Source organism: Coturnix japonica, chromosome 1 (genome assembly GCF_001577835.2).
Source record: "Coturnix japonica isolate 7356 chromosome 1, Coturnix japonica 2.1, whole genome shotgun sequence".
Taxonomy (NCBI): Eukaryota; Metazoa; Chordata; class Aves; order Galliformes; family Phasianidae; genus Coturnix; species Coturnix japonica.
In genome coordinates, this window is record NC_029516.1 from 115,233,912 (window position 1) to 115,251,650 (window position 17,739).

At 35.4% G+C, this 17,739-nt stretch overlaps 1 protein-coding gene across 1 annotated transcript in view; it reads left to right on the top strand.

The window, feature by feature from the left end:
* The window catches only part of LOC116652904, a 141,363-nt gene that overhangs the window by 63,779 nt on the left and 59,845 nt on the right, over positions 1 to 17,739 (top strand).

The following is a 17,739-nucleotide window of genomic DNA, read 5'->3' on the forward strand; positions in this document are numbered from 1 at the left end:
TTGAGAGTAGAAAATGCCACCTACATGAAATTACTATTCCTTGCATATCAAAACATTATGTAGACAGTGGCTCATGGACAAGCTACAGGACAGATTTCGATGATTCAAACAGTTATTTGTGCAGTCAAGATTTAAACCCTTCCAGAAATGACCTGATTTTTCCTCCTGGCAGTGAAATATTCAGTCATCTCCATCCAAGACCTGCAGCACTGTTTTTGGCCAACGCCTACAAGTGTTTCAACATATTTCCTTTCAGAAGTACAAGCAGTACACAGATTAGTTCCTTTCCATGTTGAGCCTCCTAATAACTAGAGCAAATTCCTATTGCAACATGATTTAACAGCAATGCTCTCCTCAGAAAGAGCTCCAGGATGCTAAGACAGAAGATGCTGTAGAAGCCAAGAAAAATCAGATGCAAATCATATTTGGAGCTTTTGTAAGATCCAGTTAATGTTCTATCATATAAAAATATTATTTGTGTGTAAAGTTTTTCAAAATCTAATAAACTTGTGTTGCATAAATAGATTTGAATAAACTATAAATACTCACACATTAAGTGTCATAGTTACATATTCTGTGCAAAGTCCAAACTGAAAAATGCCTTTTAAGAAAGGCCTTGCATATGATCTTTAAATTGATTTTGCAAGTAATATTTTTGTTACTCTGTAAACAGAAAGCAAGATACAATCAACCAATGACTATGTCTTCACAAGTAAAATCATATATTTAATATAATGCTTATTTTTGAACAGTACTAGGTAGCTCAGGAGTTAGCTGAACAGCCTTATACTTAAAACCTGAAAAGCTAATATAGAATCTTACCATGCAGAAGAAAACAATGCATAAAGCATTTAAAAGAGTTTAAGACAAAACATTCAAGATTACAAGTCTTATTTTTCATACTGCATGACAAAAATATATTCCTTCTGAGTTAAAAGAGAGAGTTAATGGAGTTTGCTGATCCTTTTTGAGCTAACATGCAACTTGCAACAAATTGAAAGATGGTCATTTCAATCACCCTTCTGTCCTAATTTCAGTATGCTACTAAATAAAGACATATCTATACGAGCTCTCATTCTTCTACATTATGTAAACAATCTATTTGCTTCCCTTAATCTCCTTTTGGCTAAAGTAAAAACAAAAGCAATTACATTCCGACAGTGAATGTATGTGCACATCAGTGTGTATGAATTTTCCTCGAGAACAATTTCATCTTTATTTGGAAACAAACAAACAAAAATTGTGATGTTTATAATCTGTATAAGAAACTACAGAAATAACCAGAAAAGAGAAATAGATGCAAGATTTCATACAGTAGACAATCACCTACCTGATACATTATCACCTGTACAAAATACTGCTCCTGCTACTTAAAAAAACAAGAAAAAAATATTTTCAAAGAGTAAAATAATTGATAAAATTTCAGTTTTGGTCCTATCAACACCTTCCACATCAATGCATTACAGAATCTGAAAGTCACTTCTCTCTCACCATTTTCAATTACTTTGCTAGTTGCTGACTGAAATCACTTTCCCACTGTTAAGTATTTCAGGTGGATCTCAGTCAACCATAGAGCACATTCAGTATAAGCAAAAATCTTTATAATATACATAAATGTTTCATAAATTCTATGCATTCCCTGACATAAACAAGGATAGCATTTTTCTTCATGCACTGTCTTTAAACTATTTTATCCTTTTAGCACATGACAACAACTTAAGTACTCAGATTTAATCTTGTGAAGGACAGAACTGTTTTCCTTTGTTGTCTCAAAGCTTGCATCTTGAGGCCTTTCTGATGATAAGACTCTGACCTGCGACTGCTAAGTATCTAGGAGGATGAATGGTGGGTGTTATGATTGCAAAGATAAGCAGAAGCAGGACAGGCAGTCTTTCTCAGTGGTGCAGCTTGGAGGAGCTGACCACTGCGAAAGGTGATAATGCTTGTGCCTGGCAACAGAGGCACCACTCCCTTCTGGCTTATCTGTTGGGCCAGGTATGTCACACTAAACTAAGGAGAAAAACAACCCCACAGAAATGGAGGATAAAAGGCCCTCACTAAACTGGGGACTTTGGAGACAAACTCCCAAAGACACCTTTGACGGAGAATTCCCTGAGGGGAAAACCTCATCGGAAGAACCCCCGAGGCCGACTTGGTGCAGAGCTTCCTGGCTTTCTCCCATCCCATGCGGTGATCAGACGAGTTCCTGAGATCAACGGACCTACTGTGTACCTCACTGAACCTACAGTGGTGACTATCTCTTTTGCTCTCTGCGGAGACTCCTTGCTTATACTTCCTACTTTTCCTGTTGCCTACCTTCCCTTCCCCATCTCCCTAAAAACAGCCAGGACTTTAATAAACATGTTGGACGAACATTTGAACCCTTGCTTCTTAATCTCATGCCGGGTATACACATATCAAAGAACCTTGCCTCCTTCCTACAAATTGGAGTGAGACAAATCTATCACATAACAGCAAACTTGAAACAGCATTCAATTTACAGTTTCTGTTCAGGATGGATATACGGAGTGGAAAAGGAGGTTTCTTGTCAAACCACATCCTGTACAAGGGCACATGCAGCTAGAATAAAGTTTTCCTGATGTTAGATTAGAACAAATGAAGAACAGTTCTGTTGAAATTAACCTAGAAAGATCATCATGTTCAACTAGTTCACACCTTCAAGGCTAACAAAAATTTAAAGCACATTTTTTAGGACATTATCCAAATACCTCTTGAACACTGACAGTCACTGGAAAGACTCTTTCAGTATTTAACTGCCCTAATAGTCATCTCCGTTTCCCCTCCTCAGGTTGCAGCAGAAAGCAATGAGGTTGCCTTTAAGCCTTCTCGTCTCCAGACTGTACAACCCAAGTATCCTCAGCTTCAGCTCAAAGGACATGTATTCCAGTCTCTGTTTTCTTAATCATGCTCATGGTAGTATGCCGCTGCAAGATTAAATGAAAATGAATGACTCAGACTCTAATTGGTTGAAAACAACTTTATTCATAATTAATTATATAATTTAGATAAAAGTTAAAAAAAAAAAAAATAATAATAAAATAAAAATAAAAAATAAAGAAAATGTGTAATTGGAACAAGCTGTAGAAGGAAAACAAGACTAGGAAAGTTTAAGTTTATATTTTTCTACTTTGTGTTCTGAACCTTTTTCAGACTGATACTGGCGCTAAGCTTTCCTACCTCTACCAAAGTCAAAAAATTATTTTACTCACATTATTAAAAAATTGATACCCCTTCTGAAGTGAAGGGCAGTGATGAGAACATTACATTTCCCTTCACAGGAACTTCCATTTTTTCTTTACTCATCATGGTAGAAGTTACCATCTTTCATATTTGTTAGCAATCTAACACATAACAAGTCTGTGAATTTAAGGAATATGATTCTTTCTGAAGACATTTACATATAAATTTTTAGTAGGTGGACAAACTTGATCATTCCCTTTCTTGAAACCCACAATAATACAACTTCAAGTAAAATTCCTCGAAATTCATATATTTCTAAATCACCTGGCTAGACTAATTTCATTGCTGTTGCTATAAGTCTATGGAAAACAAACAAACAAACAAATAAATAAATAAGCAAATTATGAAATTGGGAGTAAGGTCCTTAGAATAACTGATTATTTTTGTTNATATATAAGAATCATATCAAAAGTCTACACTGAAGTTAGATATTTCAGATGAGGTTTAGACTGTACATAAGAAGGAACTTCTTTTCTCAGAGGGTGGTCAGGCACTGGAATAGCCTGCCCAAGGAGGTGGTGGAGTCGCCATCACTAGCAGTGTTCAGGAAGCGTCTGGATAGGGAGCTAGGAGGTATGGTTTAGGGGTTTTTCTGTAGGTATGGTAAAGGGAGGACAGTTGGAGTAGTTGATCTTATAGGTCCTTTCCAACCTTGTGATTCTATGATCTATATTCTATATATATATATATATATAGTTCTATGAACTATAATACAAGTAAACTCAAATGAAATTATTATGAATTCTGGCTTGCAAATGAACTGGATTAAACACAAGAAGACATTTCCTCATTATTAGAATAATTTTAGTTTATGTATATTGAGCATTTTTAATTAATAAACATAATATCTGAAGATATAGTGGTGAATTATGATAATTTTGACACAGAAGAAAGAAAAAGCAAGAACAGATCATTTGTGTGCAAAATCTGAAATAACCAAGTTTGGAGTAAAAGTTTCATTTTATCTCGTTTATGGATTTGTTTAACTGAGAGAATACTAGATTTCAGTTTCAAATCCAGTTGTAACAGGGAAATTAACTAGCATGTTCACAGAACTGAAAAACACCATCTGATCAGAATTTGCAGTATTTTCTCCTTGAACTACTGATTTGATTAACTGTTAAATAACAGGATTAGCATGTTAAGTCTCAAAGTGAGATTCAAGACAGGAATTTCAAACAGCAATTTAGAGTATATCTTTGAATTTGCTGGAAGTCATCCACCACCCTGCTGAAGAAGATGAACAGAGAGATGAAGTACCTCCCCTGTCGTGAAAGGCTAAAGGAGCAGGATTCTTTCAGCCTGGAGAACAGAAGGCTCAGAGGAGACCTCATCGCAGTACTTACAGAGAGCTTATAAACTGGAGGAAGAGTGACTTTTTTTAAAAAAAGTTTGATACTGATAGGACAAGAAGGAATGATTTTAAACTAAAAGGAAGGAACTCTAGATCAGATGTTATAAGGAAATTCTTCACTGAGAGGATAGTGAGACCCTAGCACGGGCTGCCCAGAGAAGCTGTGGTGCCCCATCCCTGGAGGTACTCAAGGTCAAGTTGGACGGGGTCCTGGGCGGACTGAGCTGGTGCGGGGTGGCCCTGCCCATGGCAAGGGAGTGTAACTGGATGGGCTTTAAGGTCCCTTGTAACCCAAGTAATTCTATGATTCCATTATATCTATATTTTCAGAGGACGGAATCCATATAGAAGAGATTAGCACATGTAAGATTAATGTCTGGAATACTCTATGAACAATCTGACAAGTAACAATTGATTCTCACCATCCTGCCATATCTGAACTAGAAAACTGACACAGCTCTAATGCTTTATTATTTACACAGTTTCTCATCTGCCTGAACAAAAGTATTCCAGTAACATGAACAGTTTAATGACTAAGGACAAAAAAGCTGCAGCAAATGCTGCATTGTAATTTAAAAATAGAATATAGTCTGAATAAAAATTCACTGTCAGCTACCCACTCCCCAAAGAGTCATTACAGTTTCTTTACTTTGCTATTACTGAAGAATGTTGAAAAGAAATTCCCGTAGATTTCCCAGTATATTACTAAGTAGCTAAGTAATCATGCATGACAACTTATTTAATGTCAAGCAACCAAAGTAGCAAATTCAATATCAGGACTGCAAAAGTTTATGAATATACTTTCCCTGAAAGGGACTAATATTAGCTAGTTTAACCTGTTTTCTGCATTCCTGAATAGTCATGGAAAAAAAGAAGAAAAAGAAAAGAGAAAGAATTACCTCTTCTACCTCGTATCGATCTATTTTTCAGTGTCCTGGTAAACAGACTGGGCATCACTGCAGTGTATTCTTCTTGAGCCCAGAAGAGAAATGGATGCCTGAGAATTGTAAAGAGAGGATATATAGGGAATGACATTGAAGCCAAGTAATTAAACGTTGGGAAGAATGGGCTAAAAACAGGTTTGCAAGGAGGATGAGATGAAAACCGTAAGCTAGCAAGAAGGTGTTTAAGTATGTTCAAGTGGCCTTGCAGCTGGAAGACACATAGTCTGGTGAGTAGTAATATAAGAAAATATATATTTCATACCTACTGCTTTTTATCCTCTGTATTTCACAAGTGTCTTTAGACAACTTAGATGTCTGGTAGAGTTGGAGGTTCCCAATCAGACATGCCTTGGTACAGAAAAAAATCAAAGCCCAGCAAAGATCATAGCATAGTAGTAACCTGCACAAGCACAAATCCTTGTTAAACAGGTGTAAACAGCAGGATGGTGACTCTCCAGCATGGACTGAGCTTAATAGTTCCTACATCCATGCTTGTGTGCTTCTGTCCTGATGTTGCTACAGGAATCCCCCAGTTGGCAATGTAATGAAAATAAGTTCATTCTGAGTTTCAGTCATATGTTTATGTTTGGTCTTGCCTGCCTGTACTGACTCACATGGGAAATAATGGAAGAAATATGGAAGGGAAGAGGGAAAGATAGAGATGGCAGTCAAACCACATCTGGCCAACTACTGAAGATCTTTGCAACAGGAGAAGCATGCTGAGATACTCCAAGCTTGGGTATTCTATTCTAACATGTTTAATAATTCTCAGTGTTACTGGATGTAAAAAGAAAGCATGCAAACTATTCTCAGTTTTCCTTCATTTCTAAGCAAAGAAGAAGTGCATTTTCCACTGAGCAGAGGGCAATAATTTGCAAGGCTATAGGGACATTTTTTAAAAGACTGAGATGACTCTGTTACATTCATTTGTTCATAAACCCTAAATTAAAGTCTGAATCTAGATTTGTAGAATGCAGGTAATATAGAATACAATTATGCTCCCACTGTGACAATGAGAAGAATGTTACCCATTAGACTAAACCCTTAATCTCTCCACCACTGAAAGTATTTTCTCCCATATTTCAATTACTTATATTAGAGTAAAATGACATTCAGTTTCTACAAGAATTTATGTATCCTTTATTTTTCCCCATGACTGTCTAGTATTGATTCTTGTATGTTCCAGTTTACAACTTCTGTGTCTTGGATGTTGTTACTGGATTACTGTATCATCCTTTTGATCAAAACTACTTTCTCAAATAATCTTTACATGAACAAATTAATAATTTATGAACAAAATATTTAAAGTGATTAAAGGAATTTCCATAACAGAAAGGAAGCCTGCAGATGCTTGTAGGATGATGATGTCTTTCTGATCTTAAGCAAAGTGCTTAAGAACAGACATATTGCTCATTTGCTTGCTATTATTCTAATTTCAAAAGCTTATTGCTGCTAACCACAGAAAATACATTTTCTTTTCAGATGATTGTTAGCAGCCGACAAATATTTTATCCTCTTTCTTTCTCTCTGATTCATCTTCCTGATCAGAAATGTCTGGAAATGGGAATTAAGAGATTTATACCATTCTTACTTCAGTAACATGGGAACACGAATATGTTTGCAATTCTTGCATTAACTTAGGCATTTTTTGGATACACACTCTTCTAATAGCAACATTCCAGTGCCCAAGCATTTCAACATTCATCAATAATGTGATGATTTGTACTGTTTTCTATGCTGTCTCTTCATGTTGATCCCATAAAGAGCTTTATCATTTTCATGCTGGAGGATTCAGCGGAAGTTTTCCCCAGTTATCACATCTAAAGCTGCTTTGGTCTCAGGATGGCAACCAACACCTTGCAAATTCAGTTTAAAGAAAGTGATTTGTTCATTTTGACCTTCAGTGATGGCAAATGCTGAGATCCAACTGATATTAACAGAAGTGCTTCCTGGCTTCAGACACATGTGTAAACCAAAGCAAAGACTTTACATGTACACAAATCTCTGTGACAAGAATTTGTCTGCATACAAAGGAAAAACTTCTTACAACCTAACAGATCAAACATTTTGGAGTTTGTATCCTGTTTAGATAGAGATATCCATCATTATTCCTTGGAAGTTTATGTTTCACATTATCTACAATTTCATATGCATGACATTGCCCAGCATATACCAAATCTATAGTCCTGTGTTTGTTGATGTGTACAGCATTCTGGATATGAAGTTAACCTTAAACTGAAAATGCATGGAAGTCATAGAGTAGCAAGCAAAATTTGTCTTCGCAAATGGAACCAGTTTCCTCTTTGCAGTGGAGTATCTTGAACTAAAGGATACAATTTAGGAAGATAAATCAAGTAGCTGTCATACTTCTGAGGGAAATGGCTCTTTGAACTCTGAAAATCCTGCTACAAATAGCCTCATTGAAAAGTCAGGATAAGACTCTTGTATATGCTTTTTTTCACTTTAGGAAATTTAAATCCTCCTCATTTTTTCTCCCCCAAAGATAATGTATTTCTTTTTCTACCTCACTTAGAAAATCCAGTTCTTTCTAGACAGATACTCATGAGAAGGAACAGAAAAAAAAAATAAAAGAAAAATAAAAATAAAAAAGAAAAGCTAACAGTTCAGGAAAAAGATCAAAAAGGAATCTACCTGTTTGAAATTCTTCTCATACATTTGGTTTTGTTGCTGAACCATTTACCATCAGAAGGCATAATCCTGTGCTCAGGATGAAGCACTCTCAAGTAGTAATACTGCGACAGAGTCTAATGAATAAAACCAACTCCTTATTGTTTTGAAGGTTAAGCACATGTTGTCTGGGAGGGATGAAAAAAATTCACAGCAGTTTGCACAGAAAGAGTCCAGAAGCTCTGCTGGGGACACCATATGCAATTTGAGCCACGGTGGTGGCATACCACAGTGCACAGACTCCATCATCATACTTTGACAAGCTGCCCCTGGCCTACCAGGAGCCACCATTGAGAGTGAGCTTCTGAGGATGCATATCAAAGGCTGTAGGTGAACACAGTACCCCTCACTGAGGCGGAGGCAGAGGGATGAGGCAGGGAAGGTCCTATCATAGAAGGGTTGCAAGCAAGGGAATACTGTGTTTCAGAGGAAAAAGGCTTTGGGATGAGGGAAGCTGGGCTCCATGGCATCTCAGATGAGAAAAAAGAGAATGGACCAGGAGAGCAATGGATGCAATTTCTCTCAACTTTAACAACTGTGATTATATTCTTATAGATATCCTTATAGATCCTTATATCCTTAAGTTGATGAGGTATGGGCTAGATAAGTTGGATAAAGAGGTGGACTAAGAATGGAGTGTGCTGCTGGGCTTAAAGGGTTGTGATGGGTTATGTAAGTCCTGCTGGAGTAACTAGTGCTGTATTGCAAGGTTTTATACTAGAACCCATATTGTTTAACATCTTCATTAATAACCTGGATGATGGGAACCAGTTGATCTTCAGCAAGACTCCAAATGACAAAAATAAAATAAAATAAAATAAAATAAAATAAAATAAAATAAAATAAAATAAAATAAAATAAAATAAAATAAAATAAAATAAAATAATAAAAACCTGGAAGGAGTATCAATATATCAGATATCCACGCAGATGTTCAGAGTTACTTTAACAGTCTAGAGAAATGATTAAACAGTAGCTTCATGAAGTCTGGCAAAGGTAAATGCTGGCATGCATGGATGTGCACCAGCACTTGCTCAAAGGCTGACGGTCGGGGAAGAAGCACAGCCTTCTGGTAAATCAGTCGCTCACTCCAGAAGCTATCACACTATTGATATCATCTGGGTAAGATTTAATTCTACTACATAGTACTTCCAGCAAAATCAGGATGCTTAATCACCTGTTTTTGTCTTTCCTCCTGTCTTCTTTTTCTTAACTCCTGCAATTCTGAAAAAGCATGAAAAAGTTCTCCCTGCTCCCTTAGGGAATATCAAATCCTGTATACATTATACCTCCAAAGGTTTCCAGTATGAACTAATAAATCTTAGTAGCTGCTAAAACTGAAGCTTCAATTGCATATCCATGACTACAAAGAATCTGTAACATCCTACTTTTGGAACCAAAGACAGGAAGCACTTTCTAATGCTCAAGGGGACTCCAGACCTGCGAATACTTTCAACTCTGTTGTGGAAATTCAGTCTTTCAGCCTCTCCCACACCTATCCCGTTTTTAACTTGCCTATGAAGACTAAGGGGCAAGAATCTGCTGTTTAGCATATATGAAGCACATAGCTGCTAAATTCAGTCATGATCCTATTTGAAACTGAATTGGATGAATCTTTATTATTTTTAGTGTAGTTCACTGCTCTTAAAACTAAATCTATGAATTCCATATGTATAACTTCTAAATATGTTCTGTAAATAATCATAGAATGGCCTGTGTTGAAAAGGACCTCGAAGATCATCCAGTTTCAACCCCCTGCTATGTGAGGGGTCACCAACCACCAGACCTGGCTGCCCAGAGCCACATCTAGCCTGGCCTTGAATGCATCCAGGGATGGGGTATCCACAACCTCCTTGGGCAACCTATTTTAGTGCATCACCACTCTCTGAGTGAAAAACTTCCTCCGAATATCTCCTGTCTTAGTTTAAAGCCATTCCCCCTTGTACTATCACTATCCAGCCTCATGAACAGTCATCCTCCCTCCTATTTATACACTCCTGGAATGCAAAATCTGGATTCAGTCTGTTCTAAAGTCTACCTTTGGCCTAAAACAAGTTTGTTCTTAATAATGTGAAGGGACAAGGCAATGGAAATGAAGGCTGCTGGAAAGATTAAAGAACTACTGGAAGCTTTTGCTACATCAAAGTGTATCTATAGAAGGTTGACACAAGCTTCAGAAAAAAAAAAACAAAAAACAACAAACAAACAAACAAAACCCCAACAAGCTTCCATGCATATATGATTTCAGGTTTTCTCCTTTTTTCAGATCTGGCTATTGTCTTTCTGCTTGTTTCCTTTTTTATACTTCGAACAATAGCTTCTATATTACCAGACCTTCATTTAAGTGCTCAGATGGGTCCCTCTGGACAGACAGCCAAGCTAGGCCAAGTATGTCAGGATTACTTCTCTAAGCTACCCCTCATGTAACAATTTTCCTATTCAGAAAAGAAATCAATTTCTCATTACAGTTTGCATCTTGATTACTACAGTACAGATGTCTCCATCCAGGAACAAAGACATATCAAAATGATCATTTTAGTGCATATTGATACTTTCAGTAAATGTTGAGCTTCTCAGTGCCACCCAGCTCAGTGATTCTGGTAAAATTCTGTGAATCTGTGGTGATAGAGTTGTAAAATGCAATTGCTGTCAAGAGCTTCTGAGGCCACTATCAATACAACAGAAACCATGGACTTAATAACTTCCAGAATTATAAATTATGCCCCATCTCTGTAAGTACACCATGTCTCCCAGAAATTGTTGTGTGCTACGCTACGACATCTCTATGCTCCATTTTGTCTCATTATATAATAGTAATAATAATTACAATAATAATAATAAAAACAATAATAATAATATATTTTTGAAGTGATACTGAATACAAAAACAAAACAGAAAAAAAACCACAGCATCTATCTTTTTTAATATAAACTTGAATACTTTAACCAATTGATAAATAAATTAATTATTAAGAATAGTTGCATCTGCACTTCTCTGTTTATCAAGTGCCGAGAGTTACAAAGAAAGGGGATTTTTTTTTTGTCCATTTCTGAAACTGAATAGTAACAATAGAATCCTGAGCATTTGAAGACCACGGTTAAGGTTTTAGAACAATTTTGCTTTTAAACAAATTAAAAAATAATAATTTTATTAAAAAATAGAAGGAAAAAAAAGAAGAAGAAGAAGAAGAAAAAGAAGAAGAAGAAAAGCAGGATAAAGTCTAATCACCTCTTACTTCTGTGGCCAAATAATAGCTCCTGGATGAAATTTGTCAGTCGACCTTTCTGATGTGTCTATGAACTGAACAAAGACTCCAAGGAATATTATGTATTCACCATACGTTAGTTACTGTAGATTTCACTGTTTTGTGTTTTGTACATGACTAGATAATCTTCATGCTGTAGCTTTTTCTTTAGACTTTCCGTTGAATCATAGAGAAACACTCAGACTGAAAAAGACTTTTAAGATCATAAAGTCCAACAAAAACCTAACCATACTACCCTAACAATCCTCCACTAAATCATGTCCCTGAGCACCACTTGCAAATGGTTTTCAAACACTTTCAGGTACAGTGACTCAACCACCTTCCTGGTTCACCTATTTCAGTGTCTAGCAACCCTTTCTGTAAAGAAGTATTTCCTGATAAAGAAGTTTAACAATATTTTTAGCATGAATGAACACTGAAAATTGTATGGACTTTAGAAAATGCAGATTCTGAGAAGTTCCTCGAGTTTCATTATTTTTATACTCTATATTTTGGCATTTGATTTTGCAAACTCAAAAAGTTTAGTTTCTTGACTTTTCTAATTCTATTTTCTTCACCATGTAGGCAAGGATCATCAGTTTTAGTGCAGAAAGAGAACTTCAGTTTCTTCCATCCCTCATAACAGTAGTTCAGAGTTTAACCTCTTCAAAGGCATAGCTGGTCTCCCACTTTTAATTGGTTAATTTGGCATAACATCCACTCTTGTAGAAAAAAGTCTTAATCTTTTCTCAGCAATCAAATTTTGTCTGTTGTACTGTTGTCTTCCTCTTTTCTGTCTATTATTCTGCCCCATTTTCACATTGTGAATTAGGTTCTTCTGCTTTAGAACTTCTATCCTGTGTTATAGTGGCTTTGAATACAGATCCAAAAGAAAGTTGTCTCCATTGGATTACTTTTCTATCCTCAGAATTCCAAATTCCATTGAATGTTTGTGACAATCTCATGTCATGAGGACTCAAAGTCATAACATAATAACTATGCTGTATAACCACAACACAACTCAGTACTCTAGTCCAGATTAGTTCTCCTTACACTAGTGAGGGGAACACACACACAGAAAACAAAACAAAACAAAACAAAACAAAACAAAAAAAACAAACAAAACCTACCACATTACAATATCAGTAAATGATGAATGCAGTAAAGTTATGTCATGCTTTTTTTTGTGTTTGTTGCTTATGTTATATTTTATATAACTGATTGTCACACCATTCTTTTGTCCTGTCCTGATTGTTTTTCAGTCACATGGATACAAGTTTGACTACAAGATGATTGTCAGAGTAGGTTAAGGCCCAGTTCAGTCTACACAAAACTCAGAAAATTCAGAGACCCCTAGCATGAGACAACGAATTTTCATTTTTCCTTGCTGTACACCATAAATATTTGGATGACCTTAAACCTGAGACGGCTAGTGGCTGCTCTTTGAATAGTGTTCCACATCTCAGAAATAGTTTAAAGGGTTGTTTTGTTGGATAGCTTGTTTGTTTGATTGATTGGTTTTGTTATTTAGTTGTTTTGGCTTTGTTCCCTAAGGTGTCTGCCATGATCTTCTTGCTTGCTTGCATATTGACAGCAAATACCTTCTTGCCATTCATTTGCATGGATCTGCCAAATGTAATAAATCAACTCAGTCATTTTGGAGCATAATGAACACATTAGAAAAATTATGAAAAAACTTTTTGTCTTCTTTTGCCAAGTTTTGTTCAGTAGGATTGGTACTAAGAAAAGTAACATTGCTGCTGGGAGTTCTCAAAGCCAAAACACCTTATTTCATGTTCATTATGGTTCCAAGTTCATTTTCCCTATGCTTTCATAATAATTATATCTATATACTACAGAAACCCTTTTTGAAGTGTGTTTGCTCTCCCTGATTGGATTAAAATGAAAAGCTGCCTTTCTCTGTGGGCTGATTTCTTTCTCCTGTCTAATCAGCAGCATGGCCTGAATCCTAATTACAGGTGAGGGACTTAATGAATGAACTTCAAGAATATTAATTTAATGCTTGAAACACCTGCAAATAGAGTGAACGTTTTATTTGGAGGCTTGCTTCATGAAGTCTCCTTTTAGAGGTATTAGAATATAAGATTTAAAATGAGAGCACGTTGAAAAACAACTTTTAATCTTCAACAAGAGTAAGTTAGTAGAGGCTTGAAAAAATAAGGAGGTGGATGAAAGAAAGAAGAAGTAAAAAACAAAATTTAAAAGTAAAGATCTCACACATTTAATATTATTTTAATTTACAACAGTCAAATCTCAGACACAACGACATGTATTAGCGATGGTTATTTTCCATTGACAATTATGACTGAAGCCAATTCAAGTTTGTTAAACAGTCAATTTAGCGTCCACTAAAACTGAAGGTGGGTATTCCTCTACAGTACTGTAATACCTGTACTGCCAATGGTAAAAGACTACTGTTTTTGAACAAATCAAGAATTTGGTTTTGAAACTTACAGAGATATCCCCCTCTAAGAGCATTCAGAAACATTCATTGTGCTCTAGGCATTCATGCATTGTACTGTTAGCTGAAGTACTTGGCAGCAGAATTTTTCTCAGCACCTAGGAGAAAAAAATTAATCTTTTGTCCATTTCTTCCTCAACATGAAATTTGCAATCCAGGCATTCAAGACAAGGTCTGCAAACATGGGCCTTTCATATTAAAAAAAAAAAAAAAAAATGCAATTTATCTTCATACAGCCCTTTTATGCTTTTTCTTTTAAAATGTTTGTGTAGGAGCTTCATTCACATTTGCTTATTTGATCATTTATTGGTGATTTTTTAAATGGCATGTAGAGAAAAAGGATAGAAAACCTTTTTGGTTTGACTGATGAAAAAGAGAAATTAAGAGAAAATATCTGTCTTGTTGGGACTTATCTACTACCAGCTTTGGAACTTTAACATACACTACTGAGATAAGCTGCTAGAGCTATCAGTTTTCCAAGTGCTTTTCATTAACCATCCTCAGAGTTTGGATCTGTTTCATTCTTGGAGAACTAACTGGTCACCATACAAAAGCCTCTTTTTTTACTAAATGTTGAACAAGTTGTAGGTTAAAAATAAATAAATAAAATATGAGGGAATGGACTCTTATTAATGTTGAAATAGGAAGTTTGATGGTTTTTGTTTGGTTGATTATGGGGGGGTTTACAGTAATGGATTAACTTCCAAATTTTATTCTAAAGACATAAGAAGAAAAAGCAAAACCCTTAAAATTGCCTATCACTGCTACATATATGAAAAGTTTCTTAGAACCACGTCCCTGCAGTCTCATAGTAGAGCTTAATCCTTGACTAGATTAACTAAACCCACTGAGTTCATTTTCCATTCTACTTTTTCATAAATTTCTCAATACAATTGTCCCATCTCTTTGATACCGTATAAATCCTTAAAGACTATTTTCACTACCATACAAAAGAGGTCTGTAGTTTGTGTTCTACTGAGCTGCTTCTGACATTTCAATTACACAAGGCAACTATTTACAGACAAACTCAAGGACAACATTTGGTTTGAGTCCACAGACTTATATAAAAGGTTACAGATGGACAGAATAACACTTTAAACAAAGCCACAACACAATTTCTTTTTAGATGCATTAATCAGTCCTACAGTGTTCAGCAATTTTGAATATTTATTTCAGGTGAAGTAGATTTTTTTCTCTTTATTTAAAGTTCTTTTCCCCCCAGTCTTCACTCAAGGGAGCACTTTGATTCTGAATGCTTTCTAGAAAATATTATCTATGCTCTAAAGGCAGTGGACCCTCCAAAATTGTTTCTTACTACACAAAATTGAAAATAACTTTTTATTGCAATTGATTGAAATCGGAACTTTTTTTCATGGTTATCCAATTTAGGAAAGTGAAAATGTATGTTGAGTTAATAAATAGCTAATATGGTCTTTTTGAAAAGTGGTATGACTTCAAGCATCCACAGAATCTTATAGAAAACAGCTGTTGAAAAGACTAACCATAAAACTATCAATGTTTACAAGATTTTATTATACAAACCTAATGGCTCCCATGGTTTTAACACACAGCAAAATAAAGTCTCTCATATTGCTTATGAACACAAAGCACATCCCCCTAAAGGGAATTTTCTTCCTACAAGCTATCAATGCAATCAAAACTAGTGATGCATTTTATTATATTACTGCTTCTTGAAGAAACACATTTTTATTGTAATATTTCATACAGATCTCCTGCTGGCAATGTAAAAACTAACTATCTAATAAAATTTGGCGATGTACTGTTGCAAGCTCATTTAAAAAATGTATAATTGACTAGTGAATACAGTTTCTATTTTTTAATTCACCATTCAAAAATAATATCTTAAGGCTGAACTGCTGCTATGAATCTTCTACGATCCTGTTTTCACGTTGTGCATATCTTGCTTTTTCACCAGGAAAGAAGAAATAGGTTGCATGTTCCTTCTGAATAGTGCAAAAGAGCCTGAATATCTTGCATGGTTTATAATAAGCTTGCCATACCTAATATATGAGATATATACAAAACATACATATTTATAAGTGTATTAATGCAACAATGCATCTCACCATACAAGAATATTTGGTTATAAAAAAGACTATAAAAAGAAATAAAACTTTCTAAAACATAGGTGTATAGAATAAAATGCAGTGGTTATTATTCACAAAGAAAAAATTTTAGCCTGCTGAGTTTTATCTCTATATATATTTTCTACTTTCAACACAGATAAAAAATTACTTTAGAGGTCAATTAAGTGAGTCTACTGTTATATATGAATTATCAAACAGTAACACTATTTGCTCTAACAAATATAAGTGGTTTCGTAGAGGGAAATAATTGGTGCTTAAGACATGATATTCACACTATATACGTTTATAAGATTTTTATTTCACAGTATCTCCAGTCTAGCCCTGAAACCTGAATGCTTGTTAATGGATGGGTGGCAATAAGCACAATTCTCTAGTTCATCTTTTAATTTAGTTTAACTTGAAACATATCCAGACCACATGCTCTCAGTGTGCTCCACATTATACACTGAAGTGTTATGAGGGGCATATTCACTTCAAAAGCATACTCTTTAATTCTCACTAGAACAATGATTTAGATGCACTCTTAAGTTCTCCAAAGTGCACTAGTGCACTTTTAGTTAGATAGCTAAAGGCAAAGTTTAATAACAGCACAATGCAGAATGTATAATTGACCTTTCTATGTGAAACACCATAGTTTAGGGGAAAAATCTAAGCCATTATAGAATTTTACTGTAATAAATAAATAAATAAATAAATAAATAAATAAATAAATAAATCTCTCTGTCAAGGGGAGAACATTTATCCAGCATAAAAGCTTGGAATTTGCTTTTAAACATGGACCTTTTCCAATTGGCTCTGGGCACTAACTTTCTCAGCTGTCCTCCTTAGAATAATTGGGCAATTAGTCTTTGTTTCTCAGACTAATTGCCAGCTCAGCCTACCCGGCTGTTTCTCAAAGAAACGCAGACAACCAAAGACAGAAAATAGGACAATATAGCCTTTTATGGACATCCACTGTATCTGTATCATTTACAGGGCTACCCTCTCACAACTCATTTGTAAATGAAGGCAAAGGCCAAAGCACTTTACTTGATTCTACTTGGTAGTTAGCAACTATTACCTGATTAAATTTACCTTTCCACTTTCTGCAAATAGCTGTAGTTTCTCATCTCACTCGGAGTCTGGGTAGGAAGAATTTATACATAGAGAGGTCTGGTGGGAATGCATGTGTGTTGTGCTTGGAGGGAGTGAAGTGATTTCAGAGTACTAGAATATAGCTCTGAGAACAGGAAATAAAAGAGAAAATAAATAAAACTGTAAATAATAAAAAGCACAAGAGGTTATTTTCCTTCGTCTATGTATATGTATAATTCCCTGTGGAGCTGAGAGTAGCTGCTGCCACTGCCAAAGGGAATGAAAAGTGAGATCTTTGTATCCTTGCACTTGCTCTGCCAAAGTCATGATATGGGATTTGTTATAAACTGGGGAGAAAGGCAAACAATGTCAGAAAACTAGGTCCTATCTAAAGATTTCTGACTTTTCTTTCTCCATCTTGATTCTTCAGTCACATCAGTAATTGGCTAGAAAATGTTATCTATATATTTTATGTGTCTATAAGTATTTTTCTTACTTTTTAAACATGGTACATGTAGCTAACCAGTATAGATAACCATTTGGAATGTCAAGATAAAAATAAAGAGAAATGGATGGAGGCACTGC